Here is a 17,507-nt window from a genome sequence, read left to right as displayed (position 1 = left end):
GGATCTAACATTAAGTAGCCCAATTTTGAGATGTGAGGTATCACGATCTCTTTCAATAATTGCAGGAATGGAGGTCTTTATCCTAGTGAGATTGCTAAGGCAAACACCGCCATGTTTAATTTTGCCCAACCTAGGTCAAGGCACAGACACGGTCTCAATGGGGATAGCTGAGCTAACTACACTGACTGTGCTAGGGGCAGACTCCACTAATCTGGCAGGCTGGCTATCAGCCTGCTGCCTGGCCTGCACCCTATTTCATTGTGGAGTTAGAGCCCTGTCTATGTTCGTAGATAAGATGAGAGCACCCCTCCAGCTAGGATGGAGTCCGTCACTCCTCAGCAGGCCAGGCTTGGTCCTGTTTGTGTGTGAGTCCCAGAAAGAGGGCCAATTATCTACAAATTCTATCTTTTGGGAGGGGCAGAAAACGGTTTTCAACCAGCAATTGAGTTGAGACTGCTGTAGAGCTCATCACTCCTCCTAACTGGGAGGGGGCCAGAGACAATTACTCGATGCCGACACATCTTTCTAGCTGATTTACACGCTGAAGCTATGTTGCGCTTGGTGACCTCTGACTGTTTCATCCTAACATCGTTGGTGCCGACATGGATAACTAACTCTATACTCTCTACACTCGCCAGTTTTAGCTCTAGCCAGCACCATCTTCAGATTAGCCTTAACGTCGGTAGCCCTGCCCCCTGGTAAACAGTGTATGATCGCTGGATGATTCTTTTTAAGTCTAATACTGCGGTAATGGAGTCGCCAATGACTAGGGTTTTCAATTTGTCAGAGCTAATGGTGGGAAGCTTCGGCGTCTCAGACCCCGTAACGGGAGGATTCGAGACAAGAGAAGGCTCTGAGTCCGACTCGCTGCTTAACCTCTAACGAGCCTCTACCCCGGGTCCGGGATCCCCCCCCATCCCCCCACACACTGATTAGCATAGCTAGCATAGCTTCACAAGTAGATAGTAGCATCTAAATATCATTAAATCACAAGTCCAAGACACCAGATGAAAGATACAGATCTTGTGAATAAAGCCACCATTTCAGATTTTTAAAATGTTTTACAGGGAAGACAAAATATGTAAATCTATTAGCTAAACACGTTAGCAAAATACACAATTTCTTTGTCCACCATTTTTTCTCTCCACCAGTAGCTATCACCAATTCGGCTAAACTAAGATATTGATAGCCAATAACCTATAAAAAACCTCATCAGATGACAGTCTGATAACATATTTATGGTATAGGATAGGTTTTGTTAGAAAAAAGTGCATATTTCAGGTAGAAATCACAGTTTACAATTGCACCTACCATCACAAGACGACTAGAATTACTATAGAGAGCAACGTGTATGACCAATTTACTCTTAATAAAACATTTCATAAGAATAGACAAAGCATAGCAATGGAAAGACCCAGATCTTGTGATTCCAGACAATATTTCAGATTTTCTAAGCGTTTTTCAGCGAAAACACAATAAATCGATAAGTTAGCATACCACATGTGAAAACGTTACCAGAGCATCGATTCCAGCCAAAGAGCGCTATAACGTAATCACCGCCAAAATATATTAATTTTTTCACTAACCTTCTCAGAATTCTTCCGATGACACTCCTGTAACATCATTTTACAACATACATATACAGTTTGTTCGAAAAGGTGCATATTTAGCCATACAAAACCGTGGTTACACAATAAAAATACTAGGAAATCAAGCCTCAATATGTCTGACGTCATCTATCAGAGTGATCTAGTTTAATTGAAAGCTAATCATATACTTGACTAAAAAATACAGGGTTGACAGGAATCGAAAGACAAATTAGTTCTTAATGCAACCGCTGACTTACATTTTTTAAATTATCCTTACTTTTCAATACAGGGTTCGCCAAGTGAAGCTATACCAAACAAAATGGCGAAATATGCGTTTAAAATATTTCGACAGAACAACGATTTATCATATTAAATATTGCTTACTTTGAGCTGTTCTTCCATCAGATTCTTGGGCAATGTATCCTTTCTATGTTCTAATCTTCTTTTGGTCGATAGATGTCCTCTGTCCTTCGAAATGTCCACTAACAACGACCGAGACCGCGAAACGTTCCCAAAGCTAGAAAGTGCACGACAAATAAATTCCTCAGAATCGCACTAAACGGATATAAATTGCTATAAAACGGTTCAAATTAACTACATTATGATGTTTTTAACAACTATAACGACTGAAAACATGACCGGAGAAATATCACTCTCTAAAAAACGATTTGGAAGGAGGCAGGTCTGATGTCCATTTGGCACATGACGCATGCAGGGAGAGAGCGGTACTTCTACGTTTTCGTGTGTTATAGTGGCTGTGATTGTGCAATCGACTCCATTCAAAACGTGATGACGTACAGACACCCAGAGGAAGACGTAGGCAGTGTCGGTTTCTTCATAGCATTCACTGTCGCCTTAAAAACAGACTCCAGATCAGGGGTAAAAATTTCTGAAATCTGACCCCTGTCATGAAAAGTGCTGTAGATATTGTTCTGTACCACTCAGAGACAAAATTCCAACTTCTATAGAAACTAGAAAGTGTTTTCTATCCAATAATAACAATAATATGCATATTGTACGATCAAGAATTTAGCACGAGGCAGTTTAATTTGGAGACCCAAATATGCTAATGCGGAACAGCACCCCCTATAGTTCCAAGAAGTTAATGGGGAGAACCGGTTGAAAGTTTCTGTCGGTTGAATGAGCGACACCAGTTGCGCATTCCTACAGCATTTCCCTCCAGAAGCCATGAGAAAGTTGTCCGGCTGCGGGGACTGTGCGAGGATTTATACTACTATCTGTACTTACTGGTGGCACAGACGCTGTTTCATCCTTTCCTACACTGAAATTACCCTTGCCTAAAGATTGCGTCTGAAGCTGGGCTTGCAGCACAGCTGTCCTCGCCGTAAGTCGATCGTTCTCCTGTATATTATGAGTACTGCGACTGCAATTAGAAGGCATCATGTTAATGTTACTACTTAGCTTCGGCTGTTGGAGGTCCTGACGAACCATGTCCAGATAAAGCGTCCGGAGTGAAAAAAGTTTAATGAAGAAATAAAAGTTGAGGGAGAAACAAAAAATATAAACGGTCATTAAAAAGTAAAAACCATAAAGTTAGCAAAGTAAGGTTGGCAACAAAACGCACAGCAACACGGCTGCAAGTTTTGACCGGAAAACACTGGACAACAATCTAATAAGCACTCAGGTAAAGGGCTCACTACAAGTGATACAGATCCCAGACATCCTGTCGTTTCCAATGGGGGGACACAATGTCCCATTTATGACACCACTTTAACCTGTCAGTGGCAAGGAAGCACTATGGACTATGTCTTATTTTCGATGTATATCTATGGACATCAACATGGTTATGCTTGCTCTTGGAGTGCTGCATCAGATGACTAAACATGTTCTTACTTCAGTTATTCACTGTTCAGGACAACGTGCCATTTCAATGAATTTGTCATTGCTCATACTCTGTTGGATGAAAAACAAAAACCTGGAGGGTTATCATTAGGTGTCATAGATAACCACTGAATCATGTCACATGGCTGACTTGCAGTGCAACACATCAGGGTTTAAATGTGTCATAATTTAGTGTGAATTTGAATATTAAGTATTCCATTACCAAAGAACTCTTGTCTCAGAAGTGTGACAGATGGCTGGCACTGTCAACAAGGATTAGGTCATGGTTTGTTTTTCTCAGGTGATTAACGCAATACATATTTTTACTCACAAGATGACCCTCACAGGTATCTACCATATACCACTCATCCCCATGTTTGTTGGGAAAATAGCCTCAAGTAGCCCTAAGGCTCGACACACACGTAAAGGATATACTCTAATCTACAGAAAAACAAAGACATTTTATAATTGTTTCAACAAGTCCCCCTTGAGCCTGTAAGAGGGCCACTGTTAGGGTTGGTTATCATTCATTAGATTAGCTCTACCCCAGTCTGTCCCAGCCCAGCTGCTCCATAATGCTGCTCTCTCTGCTTCGAGGAAGATGACATTTTCGGGGTCCAGCCCAGAGTTGTATTAGAACCTCTGGCTCCAGACTCAAATCTATTGTGGGTGGGCGGGAGTCCGGGGCGGAATGTGGTCACTGCTCTAGAACCCAGATGTGTTCTCTCAGGAGGTCCATTCCAGGGCTGGGCCCATAGAATAAAAGCCATGACATCACCAGTTGGTCAGCCCACAGACTTTAATCCACAATAACAACTCCACCAGACTCAACAGCTGTGTGGGTTAAACAGGCGTTATTCTGGGTTTGATTTAATCTGTACGATAATGCCCCTGTACTGTACTTCACCCTTACAGCCAGCTCTGTTTTGTGTATCAATATCAGAGGAATGTAAAAATCTGATGTCTGACTGGAATTTGAGCCTAAATCTTTTGGCAGCGTATTTGTCAGTTTCCAAAAAATGCTTGGAATTTTGACACTGATCAATATTATATCTTTTTTTTTGTTTTCCTGCCCAGATGATGAGAAAGTCCTGACAGACAGTAACTTTTTTTGGGGGGGGGGGGGGGTCTCATGTAAAAGAAAGGCTATCATTCAAGCTAAGCACATCACGAAGAAGGGCTCAATATGAATCTGTTTTGCAATCCTTCTTGAATGTGTGGGCTCCCAGAGCAGGCTGATGAAATCCAGCCCTGTCTGGAGTAGGGGTTGAAGCTGGAAGTTGGCTCTCTGGACTGGGGTCCCTGCAGTGGGACTATCTATGGCCAAATAAAGTCTAGTACAGACACTGAGCAACAGAGATCAAATGCTTCAGGGGAAAACCTGGAGGCCAGGAAGTGTGCTAATATCAACCCAGTATCTCTGTGGGGCTGTGTCCTATACATTGTGTTGTTGGTATTGGAGTCCCTCCTTCACTGCATCAGTTCTAGGAACAGCCTCCAAGAGGAGGGAACCATTAACTAAAGGTGTCCTGTCACCACACTGTATTGCTGACTTTAGGTAGTGCAACTTGACGCTGGAGTTAAGTGATATGCCCTGATTCTGGATTTCTGTCTCTCGACACAGCAAAATCGGCAGTGCTGCAGCCAGGAGCTTATTTTTATCTCTGGGAAGGACAGTTGAGGATGCGAGGGAAAAATGGGACTCACACAATGCTATATTTGGCATGTTTTAAGTTGGTCTTGATATCAGCATTATGAAGTCTGAACTTGGAGTTTCTGTGCTTTACCCTCTTGGTTGTGTGATGTCATGGGACCAGCTCTAGCTCATGTGTACCTGCGACTGTCTTAACCTTTCTCTCTAATGTGTAGATGCACCTAATATTAGCCTAAACCATCAGACTGGGGGTGGACTTAACACAGTAAACACTATTGTCTTTGTTTAGTTTGACATCAACAAACTACTTTCACTTGCAAATCAAAGAGAACCTTTGCAGGCACAGGAAGCCACATTTCATGCCCTTCATTGTTACTGTTAACTAGCTGCAGGGTTCTCTGGTGTCCGAAGCAGGTAAAGAAGCATGGATAGTTGCCAGTGTGTGTGGCTGAAGATGACCTGAATGCAATTTTAGATCATGTAACTGATGGAAATGAGAGTTATTCTAGGTGCCTACATCACCCCTTCTGACACCATCTAAACCAGTGATCGTCATGGATTCTCTGTAAAATTCTAGGACTCTTATCTGTTATCTTTCCCTTCAAGCCGCCATAAATAGCCTACTGCCTAGTCCTTCAGTGCTCAACCAGGCCCTGTGAGAGCCAGCCAGAAGGGGACAGTGGGACACAGTAGCCCAGCGGCTGACAGTGATTGATCACGGTATTGTTGTGGACTCACAGGCAGCATGAGACAAAGTTTGTCTCAGTCACTGCCTCAGGTATGGATGGTGACTATGGGAGGAATTCATAGACCACAAAGGAGATTACTAAGCAACAAGGATGTCTAGATGAGAGAGATTGAGGTCAGGTGTAGGTGGCTCAATACGCATTCAAGTGGGTTTTAACACATGGGATAAATCTACTATGTCTTGATAAGTTTATTAATCATGATGAGTTTATGTGAAGATATTTTATTTTTTACTGGCATTGACCAACAAATTTAGATCTTCTGCGTAAAATTGTTCCAGCATCTCATAACATGATTTTCTAATTTAACATCAACACTTTAAATTAAAATAAGAAATTTGTTCTATAACCAGTGTTTCCCAACTCTGGTCATCGATTACCCCAAACAGTACACAGTTTAGTTGTAGCCCTTCACAAACACACCTCATTCAGCTCATTGAGGGCTTGATGATTAGTTGGCAAGTTGAATCGGGTGTGCTTGTCCAGGGTTACAAAACAAATGTGTACTCGGACCAGGGTTGGGAAACACCGAGTCTGAGGCACTGCGCTCCCCATGTTTTGTAGTTACTCTGGTTCAGACACTGCTGATTATGTGAGCAGAGTTGAGTGGTCGGAAATCCCAATACCCATCTATTTTTGACTACCTGGACCTACCATGTTGGTTTTGAAGTATTAAAACCATATGATTTGAATGAAAAGTATTTTAATAAACAGTAAGGTGACAGTAAGAAAAGCTCATTGCAAATATGCAACTGTACATGCTGTATTAAGCAGCATATGAACACTAATAATGTAATGTAATGTAATGTAATGGTAAACATATTTGTAGCGAATTGTTCGGTACAGGGATTTCAGTTTGGTCCGCAATATGAACCACAATGAAGTCGAAGTTTACATACACCTTAGCCAAATATATTTAAACAGTTTTTCACAATTCCTGACATTTAATCCTCGTAAAAATTCCCTGTCTTAGGTCAGTTAGGATCACCACTTTATTTTAAGAATGTGAAATGTCAGAATAATAGTAGTGATTTCTTTCTCATCACATTCCCTATAGGTCAGAAGTTTACACACTCAATTACTATTTGGTAGCATTGCCTTTAAATTGTTTCACTTGGTTCAAAGGTTTCGGGTAGCCTTCCACAAGATTCCCACAATAAGTTGGGTGAATTTTGGCCCATTCCTCCTGACAGAGCTGGTGTAACGGAGTCAGGTTTGTAAGGCCTCCTTGCTTGCATACGCTTTTTCAGTTCTGCCCACAAATTTTCTATAGGAATGAGGTCAAGGTCTTGTGATCACTCCAATACCTTGGTTTTGTTGTCCTTTTGCCACAACTTTGGAAGTATGCTTGTCCATTTGCGACCAAGCTTTAACTTCCTGACAGATGTCTTGAGATGTTGCTTCAATATATCCACATAATTTCCCTCATGCTGCCATCTATTTTGTGAAGTGCACCAGACCCTCCTGCAGCAAAGCACCCCCACATGGTGCTGCAACCCCCGTGCTTCACGTTTGGGATGGTGCTCTTCGGCTTGAAATCCTCCCCCTTTTTCCTCCAAACATAGCGATGGTCATTATGGCCAAACGGTTCTATTTTAGTTTCATCAGTCCAGAGGACATTTCTCCAAAAAGTACGATCTTTGTCCCGATGTGCAGTTGCAAACCATATTCTGGCCTTTTTTATGGCGGTTTTTGAGCAGTGGATTCTTTCTTGCCCCGCTGCCTTTCAGGTTACGTCGATGTAGAACTCGTTTTACTGTGGATATAGCTACTTTTGTACCTGTTTCCTCCAGCATCTTCACAAGGTCCTTTGCTGCTGTTCTGGGATTGATTTGCACTATCGCACCAAAGTACATTCATCTCTAGGAGACAGAACGCGTCTCCTTTCTGAGCGCTATGACGGCTGCGTGGTCCCATGGTGTTTATACTTGCGTGCTATTGTTTGTACAGATGAACGTGGTACCTTCAGGCGTTTGGAAATTGCTCCCAAGGATGAACCAGACTTGTGGAGGTCTACAATAATTTTTTCTCCTGATGTCTTGGCAGATTATTTTTTTCTCTCCCCGTAATGTCAAACAAGTAGACCTTGATTTTTCCCGTGATTTCAAGGTAGGCCTTGAAATACATCCACAGGTACACCTCCAATTGACCAGAAGCTTCTAAAGCCATGACACAATTTTCTGGAATTTTCCAAGCTGTTTAAAACTTCTTATGGCTGCAATCCCGTTAATGGGATCGATATGACAACAGCCAGTGAAGTGCAGAGCGCCAAATTCAAACAACAGAAATCTCTTAATTAAAATTCCTCAAACATACATGCATTTTATACCATTTTAAAGGTAATCTTGTTGTTAATCCCACCACAGTGTCCGATTTCAAATAGGCTTTTCAGCGAAAGCACCAAAAACGATTTAGGTCACCGCAAAATCAGTCATTTTCCCAGCCAAAGACAGGAGTCACAAAAAGCAGAAATAGAGAAAATTAATCACTAACCTTTGATCTTCATCAGATGACACTCATAGGACTTCATGTTACACAATACATATGTTTTGTTTGATAAAGTTCATATTTATATCCAAAAACCTCAGTTTACATTGGCGCCATGTTTAGAAATGCCTCCAAAATATCCGGAGAAATTGCAGAGAGCCACGTCAAATAACAGATACTCATCATAAACTTTGAAAGATACATGTTTTACATAGAATTAAAGATACACTTGTTCTTAATGCAACCTCTGTCAGATTTCAAAGAGCTTTATGGCAAAAGCACAATATTCAATAATCTGAGAACAGCGTTCAGCCACAAAAGCAAGCCATACAGTTACCCGCCAAATTGTGCAGTCAACAAAACTCATAAAGCATTATAAATCTTCACTTACCTTTGCTGATCTTCGTCGGACTTGGGCCACAAATAAAATTATTTTTGTGTATTTTGCCAAATAAAAAACAATTACCTACAGTAACTGTTGGAATTTCATTTTTCTGCTGTACTGTAACCGAACCGTGACCCAAAACCACTATGTACCCAACCGTGGGTTTGGTGAACCATTACACCCCTACTGAATAGGTCAGGAGCCAGACATGTAGCCTAAGTAGGGAGGAAAGGTAATTATTTAGGCTATGTTATTAGCCTATTATTTCAAGGTTCTAGCCTACAAAGAAATCATTTGAAGCATTTGCGAGTGCAACACATTAGGCTGGCAGAAACCTAAAAATAATAAGCCACCCCCAGAAAGACAAGTCAGGAATCTCCTGTCAATTTGGTAAAAGCCAATGTTCTATCAGTGGGTAAAATAAAACATTTCCACATGATTTAACTTCTAAGTGGTCGGTCTGTGAATCAGGAAATCGTGTAGGAACACGTCATGGGTACAACATTCTCGTCACTGGAGATGGTGTCATCCCCTGTCACATTTTAATAATGCTTTTATAACAATGACACTCCAGATTGTCCATTCAGCCAATAGATGGTATGCATGTACTTGTTTAGAATGTATCCATCCGTTTTAGATCATCTTGATAAAGTATCTATTTCGCTTAATGTGCTAAACCTTAACAGTACCAAATTATTCATCTGTTTCTCGTTCAAGTACCATGTCGCGATGCACCCTGTGTGTCTCTAATCTGTTTCCCACAAAGGAGGCGATAGGAATCCCATTGGGCAATGAATGGAGAAACTACCCACCCAACTGACAGTCGACGCATTGCATTCACTTTGTCATGCTGCGTAACGTGGTTGCCAAGCTAATCGTCACGTTATCCCTTCTCAAAGTCGGGGTATGATTCAAGAAACCTGCCTAATTTCCTCAAGTACGTAGTGTCCCGATTCCAACGCTAAACTCATCAAAATAAGAAAGTCCTCTCACTGTCAACTGCGTCTATTTTCAGCAAACTTAACCTGTAAATATTTGCATGAACATAAGATTCAACAACTGAGACATTAAACTGAACAAGTTCCACAGACATGTGACTAACAGAAATTGAATAATGTGTCCCTGAACAAACGGGGGTCAAAATCAAAAGTAACAGTCAGTATCTGGTGTGGCCACCAGCTGCATTAAGTACTGCAGTGCATCTCCTCCTCATGGACTGCACTAGATCTGCCAGTTCTTGCTGTAAGATGTTACCCCACTCTTCCACCAAGGCACCTGCAAGTTCCCGGACATTTCTGGGGGGAATGGCCCTAGCCCTAACCCTCCGATCCAACAGGTCCCAGACGTGCTCAATGGGATTGAGATCCGGGCTCTTCGCTGGCCATGGCAGAACACTGACATTTCTGTCTTGCAGGAAATCACGCACAGTCAAGCAGTATGGCTGGTGGCAATGTCATGCTGGAGGGTCATGTCAGGATGAGCCTGCAGGAAGGGTACCACATGAGGGAGTAGAATGTCTTCCCTGTAACACACAACGTTGAGATTGCCTGCAATGACGACAAGCTCAGTCTGATAATGCTGTGACACACCGCCCCAGACCATGACGGACCCTTCACCTCCAAATCGATCCCGCTCCAGAGTACAGGCCTCGGTGTAACGCTAATATCTTCGACGATAAACTCGAATCCGACCATCACCCCAGGTGAGACAAAACCGCGACTTGTCAGTGAAGAGCACTTTTTGCCAGTCCTGTCTGGTCCAGCAACGGTGGGTTTGTGCCCATAGGCGACGTAAGGCAGGTCCTCACCGGCAACAACAACAGGCCTACAAGCCCTCAGTCCAGCCTCTCTCAGCCTATTGTGGACAGTCTGAGCACTGATGGAGGGATTGTGCGTTCTTGGTGTAACTCGGGCAGTTGCCGTCCTGTACCTGTCCTGCAGGTGTGATGTTCCGATGTACCGATCCTGTGCAGGTGTTACACATGGTCTGCAACTGTGAGGATGATCAGCTGTCCGACCTGTCTCCCTGTATCTCTGTCTTAGGCGTCTCACAGTACGGACATTGCAATTTATTGCACTGGCCACATCTGCAGTCCTCATACCTCTTTGCAGCATGCCTAAGGCGTGTTTATGCAGATGAGCAGGGACCCTGGGCATCTTTCTTTTGGTGTTTTTGAGTCAGTAGAAAGGCCTCTTTAGTGTCCTAAGTTTTCATAATTGTGACCTTAATTGCCTACCGTCTGTAAGCTGTTAGTGTCTTAACGATCGTTCCACAGGTGCATGTTCATTAATTGTTTATGGTTCATTGTTTCCCATGCTTGTTCCAGTGTTTAAACCCTTTACAATGAAGATCTGTGAAGTTATTTGGATTTTTACAAATTGTCTTTTGAAAGACCGGGGCCTGAAAAAGGGACGTTTCTATTTTTGCTGAGTTTATATACGATATTACAGAGAAATTAATTGTCACATCTTGGATAAGATTGGCAGTGTTATAGTAATTGTAAATGAAATTCGTGCTAATGTTCAGTTTTTTTTAGTTAGCTCCCAATTGTTTCCCATTCACTCCTTGATGGAGAGCGTTCCTTGTCCCAGAATCGCCCAGAATGCAGCACGCGGTCCATTGACAAAGCATTGGCAACGTAGACAACGTAAATAAAACAATTCTAATGGAGTTTCCCATCTCCTCAAAAGTATCTCTGTGGGTAAGAAATGTAATTTGCGCTCACTCTTGGCAGAGACTAACTTTATGTTGAAGTCTGTGAAATAGCCTCCTAAATTGATAGTGCAGTTTGCTGAAAAACAGCAGAGGGAGCACCCCCCTATCCACATCGACGGGTCAGTAGTGGAGAAGGTGGAAAGTTTTAAGTTCCTCGGTGTACACATCACGGACAAACTGAACTGGTCCACCCACACAGACAGCGTTGTGAAGAAGGCGCAGCAGCGCCTCTTCAACCTCAGGAGGCTGAAGAAATTCGGCTTGTCACCAAAAGCACTCACAAACTTCTACAGATGCACAATCGAGAGCATCCTGTCGGGCTGTATCACCGCCTGGTACGGCAACTGCTCCGCCCACAACCGTAAGGCTCTCCAGAGGGTAGTGAGGTCTGCAGAACGCATCACCAGGGGCAAACTACCTGCCCTCCAGGACACCTACACCACCCGATGTCACAGGAAGGCCATAAAGATCATCAAGGACAACAACCACCCAAGCCACTGCCTGTTCACCCCGCTATCATCCAGAAGGCGAGGTCAGTACAGGTGCATCAAAGCAGGGACCGAGAGACTGAAAAACAGCTTCTATCTCAAGGCCATCAGACTGTTAAACAGCCACCACTAACATTTAGCGGCCGCTGCCAACATACTGACTCAACTCCAGCCACTTTAAAAATGGGAATTGATGGAAATTATGTAAAAATGTACCACTAGCCACTTTAAGCAATGCCACTTAATACAATGTTTACATACCCTACATTACCCATCTCATATGTATATATACTGTACTCTATATCATCTACTGCATCTTGCCATCTTTATGCAATACATGTACCACTAGCCACTTTAAACTATGCCACTTTATGTTTACATACCCTACAGTACTCATCTCATATGTATATACCGTACTCTATACCATCTACTGCATCTGCCATGCCGTTCTGTACCACCACTCATCCATATATCTTTATGTACATATTCTTTATCCCTTTACACTTGTGTGTGTGTGTAAGGTAGTAGTGTGGAATTGTTAGGTTAGATTACTGTTGGTTATTACTGCATTGTCGGAACTAGAAGCACAAGCATTTCGCTACACTCGCATTAACATCTGCTAACCATGTGTATGTGACTAATAAAATTTGATTTGATTTGATTTGATATTGGCTCTCATTTTGTGTTTCTGTTTTCTAGCTACCTAGTGTCCCAGAGAGCGAGTGAGCGCATTGCAATGTGGGTTTTGTAGTAGACTTGAGCTGCAACAGATTTCCAAAAACGTTTCTACCAACTTTGTTAAAATGTCAAAATGAAACAGTTTGTTTTCTTCACATATTCACTGTTAATCATAGGAGTTTGGGGTGGATTATCCATTTTAAGCGCTCAGCATTTATTCAACATTTCGTTGTATTAAATCATTATAGTCTAAATTGCACATATAGGCTGGGAAATAGTCTTTCACTTTTAGAAACACTAGTTTGGCCAGAGTCATGTGATGGTGCCTGGAGAGCAGGCCAGCAGCGGAGGATGCGCTTTCAGAGCCCTTCAGGACACTCCTGCCAGCCTGGGTAGGGATGCACCCACCTTGTTTCTTTATGTTATGTGCATGTAGTACACGTCATCCTTTCGGGAAATGTCTTTTCAGATTCCACAATGATTCATTAGTTGTGGACACTACATCACCGCACTCCCTCTCATGCTCTTGGTCCTCATCTTGTAAGTCACCTTGATGTGCACCTGTGCTTTATCAGTGTTTTTCTTTTAAAGAAAATATTTACCAAACTCCATGACAATAGTTAAAAGAAGGGGCTATAGCAGCACACAAGTAGCCTACAAAAGCATGCTGGGCCGGGCATGCCCGGAGTTCATTAAATGAGCAGTACTGGAGTGAAATTGGAGCGGGTGAGAAGGCTCATGCTCCAGCCTTTGGGTAACTCGCTCCAATCTTCAGTCAAATGTGGCTCTCCTCTCCAGCTCCACTCACATACTCTGGTCTGAACTCAAGAGCGACATTGACTCAAACAGGCTTTTATCCTGCCATTGAGACCCTTGCTGCATGTGACACTGCCGAGGTAAGTGTGAGATGCATGCACAACTGTGAACTTCCTGTTGCTATAGCAACTCTCTTCAATCCCAGATACAGTTTTGTTTAGATGTGGTACAAAATAAATGCTTCAGTTCTGGAACTTGTGGCTTTTTGCTCTACCCCGTATCCATTTAACAGCCGAACTCATTGTTTGACCTCCAATAAAGAGATCTGTACTTGGTGTGCTTCGATACAGTCGCCGAAGGCTTCAGAGGAAAGAAAATGTACATTTAGTGCCATGAGACCCGGGGAAATGAACCTCTTTGTCTGTGGTATTTTCATCCTTTGGGGTGTCTGGACATTCCTCTTAGTTTAATCCTGCGGTGACCTTCCCAATGATGGGGCTGTGGCTTCGGCACGACACAGCTTTGATCTCTCTTGGGGCATGGACTCCTTCATAGGGCACACTTTGGGGATACCGACTCTTCAGAGTGCCCCTCCAAAAGTGCTCCATTCTCTGGTGTATTACTGTACCATGTTGGACACGTGGCTATTAACTCCCACTATCCTGTGTACTGTAAATCCAGCTGTTTCACTGTACATTGAAATGACTTGAGGCCTTCCATCTGTCACCCAATGTTTTATTAGTCGTATGTACTGGATACTCATGGTATACATCGTCCAACTAAATACAGGTTCCTTCTCGACAATGCAACAACAATAAGAAATAATACAAGATAAGAACAAAGTAAAAGGCAGAATATACTTTTTTTTTGCATAAGTATACATTTAATAGAAGTATAATGTGTGATGGGACTAATACTGGGATAAAGCTTTGTCCCAAAAGTAATTTAGGGCAGCGCCTGCTTACACCATTAGAATAATAGTTAGAACTTTGTTCATTCTTGTACTGTAAGCCTCTGTGCTGAGAATAGGCCTACCTCTTGTCTACGCTCTGGAATGGTGTGTAAAACTGGATCGTTTGAGGACTGGCTCCTCAGCTCTTTAAACTCCAGTCATTTAGGTTAGATGGGCGTCAAACCACAGTGGGTCTGCATGTTAAAGCTTGTGGTTAGTTATCTTCTGCCACACAGAGCTGGTTTGAGACTGTTATTAAACTAGCTTTGGATTGTTGTGTCCCCTGAGGAGACAGGACCCTACTGACGAGGAGAGAGATCCCTGAATGCTAGTGTCCACTAACAACCCCTCTTGGCACATACACAGCAGGGGTGTGGTCTGCCTCCTTCGTTCACGCGCCCTCCTCCCTCACCATTATCTCTCTGTCACGTTTGGCTCCCTCTCTCTCAGCCTCATTCTTCTCTCTGGCTACGTCTGTCCCCCTGAGTTTGGTGCTGAGTGCGGTAATGACCGCAGCGTGTAGAGCAGGAAGCTGATCAGCTGGAATAGAGCACAGGAAAGTGACAGGAAAGTCTGAGTCGGACATCAGAGGGGAGAGATCACGGTAAGGCGCTACTTGGTGCTCACACCCACACCCAGCCCTGCACCACAGCTGTGCACTGGCTTACTGTACTGAGGCTATTGCTCTGAGGCTGACGCGGCTGGCTAATAGTCAATGCAGTTCATCTTCCGTTCAGCTGATTTAGACATTCTATCAAAGTCATTTGAGTTTAGCGGGACACAGAGTGCTCAGGACAGAGCCATTCCAGGAACTTGTGCTTCATAAGGTTGAGTAGATATGGGGATAAACCAAATATTTTGCTTTTGGAATTTGAAAATAATTTCCTGGCAATTTGACTTTAGCTAGTCAACGTACCTGCTTTTAATGAGTTTTGATTGGACTAATCAGTGAGGGGCGTTGTCTTGGTTGTTGTTGCAGTGACATCCTTGTTTTCCCAAGCACATCATTGTCAGGCCGTGTGTGGTTAAGACTTGAGAATTCCTGATGCATGTGTGCTCTGTTGGTGATATAAAATTCCCCATGTGGTATTATCACAAAGCGAGGAGATACGAGGGCATTTCTTTCAATCGCGTGATACACAGAAACACAACACCGTGCTACAATAAAACAGCTAACCTGTGTCTAAAGATGAAACAATGGCAGCTCTGCAGCAATGGAAGACATGGCAGCTTTTTCATAGTTTTCTTCTGCCACTGTTGGGGGATGTGTGTTTTTATTGGTGGCTGGGGTAGAGTCGTGGGATAAGGGGGAAATGAAAGCCTGCTTGTCGCAGATCCTTTCGAAACTGCAGCATTCCCGGTACGGTATGCCTCGTAGGGCGCAGACCGTAAGTAAAACAATTGCCAGCCAGCCAGTACAGCAGCACGCTTAGCTGCAGACTGCTCTCTGCACTACCTAGACTATAATGATTTTCACATTGAACAGTACAATAACGACAAAAACACTGCAATCAATTGGGAATGACCAGATAAATTGTTTTTCACAAACCACGTTTCCATCCAGTTTTTTTGCAAGTAAAGTCAGAGTATAAAAAATATTTAAAAATCACGACAGCTGTGATGGAAAAAGGACGTTTTCGGTACAATTGTATAAATGCCAACAATTTGTTTATTTGGCATGTGGGATCTTTTTGTGTCGGTAAAATGTAGTATGTGAGAAATTGCCGTGGAAATAGTTCATGAGCAAATATTGATTTATAAGAACCATCATATGAAGTAAACTTGGAATCACTCAATGATATGGTGTGTGGTCCTCCCACTACGACTCGGGGAAACTGCAGTTTTATTAGGCTACAAATGAAATAAGTGCTGAACTTCACAGGGTGATCCAGTAAATATTGAATATTGTCTTATTCTGGTGACATGATGATCGACGCTTGACTGCCCTTGACAAATACAAATATGCTCACTCTTATCGATAATCTCATGTAGACAAGACTACCCACACTGTATCTGCGAGTAGTTGGCTAGAGCGCAGGTGTCAAGATCAGAGTAGGCACATTAGCTATTTAATGCGGTAGAGTTAAATTCGATGGAAACACATTGAACTTTTATTCGGTACATGAGCTGGATGTGTACAACAAACACACACACACGCTTAAAATACATCTGACTGTCACACCCACAGTTCTCCTAGGGTAACTGATTATATAGACGACTTAAACCGAGACGCATGTTTTTACAAGCAAAAACACTTAGGCTAACCATAACCCACCTCCAGGACCAGTATGTGTTGAGGATATCTATGACTTCTGGTCTATTGTGTCTACTGGATTATGTCTGTGATGGTATGAGTTTATTAAAGAAAAGATCTGATGGTATGCGATTGGAGCATGTCAGTCACATCTCTCTCTATAGAGACACCATTTAGTTTTTTGCTGACAAGGACCTTGATTTGGTTCTGACAGGATGTGTTTCACAAACTCCCATGATGTGCAAGCGTTTGCAGATTAGTGATTTAGCCTGCACTCTGCTGGGGTGGCCAGGCCATAATGCCACTGAATGGCCGAGCTAGTCGCTCCCCTGTGGCAAGGTTGAGTTTTGAACCTGCAGGCTATAGTTTAAACATAATATTATATTTCAGGTCATCTCTGTTGTGATTTGATGTACCAGGCTGAGCCTGCCCTACATTCAAGGTGCATTATTCACAGTGAATTGATGTTTAAATTCAAAATAGTATTTTCTTGATTAGATTAGGCCTAGATGTAGCCTATTTCTTTAGAATAGATTGTGATTCATAGGTCAAATTTGAACAATTTGATGTGTAGCCTAGGCCTACACAGCATGTCTTCATTTGTTTCTGTATGTGTGTCCTAAATGTAGCCCACACATCAGTGAGGAAGCAGTGTCCATTACGATGCCATTCATTGGGTTAAGTTGCTCACGGTTGATGCATGTCATCTGCACAGTTTACTTTTTGCGCCCTGTCATTTTATTTGTTGCAGAGGTCTTTTACTTCAGTTTAACTTGATTAAGACTAATCTGATCTGAAGAAGCCTGAAATATGTCCTAGCCAGTTCTTTCCGTTACATTTTGCTACCAATGTGTCCCTCTCCCCTTTTCATTATTGCTAGAATAATACTGGAATGTCCTTTCCTTGGTTACATTTTCAACTGTTCCCTGAGTCTTCTCAGTTGCTGCCTTCCTTAATTCCT

The 17,507-nt window shown here is 42.7% G+C and overlaps 1 protein-coding gene across 12 annotated transcripts in view; it reads left to right on the top strand.

Annotated features, from left to right (window-relative positions):
- Positions 1–17,507, top strand: part of LOC139556250 (protein 4.1-like) — a 106,944-nt gene that overhangs the window by 33,638 nt on the left and 55,799 nt on the right. The window contains exon 1 of one of the 12 annotated variants that reach the window (XM_071369950.1): positions 14,731–14,896. The exons of the other annotated variants lie outside the window; for them this stretch is intronic. The gene's annotated coding sequence lies outside the window, so the exon portion shown is untranslated. Of the gene's footprint in view, positions 1–14,730; positions 14,897–17,507 lie in introns of those variants that run through there. 12 annotated transcript variants of the gene reach the window in all.

The sequence above is a fragment of the Salvelinus alpinus genome, chromosome 27 (genome assembly GCF_045679555.1).
Source record: "Salvelinus alpinus chromosome 27, SLU_Salpinus.1, whole genome shotgun sequence".
Classification (NCBI taxonomy): domain Eukaryota; kingdom Metazoa; phylum Chordata; class Actinopteri; order Salmoniformes; family Salmonidae; genus Salvelinus; species Salvelinus alpinus.
The sequence above is the reverse complement of the archived record's forward strand: the minus strand, read 5'-3'. Positions and strand labels throughout refer to the sequence as shown.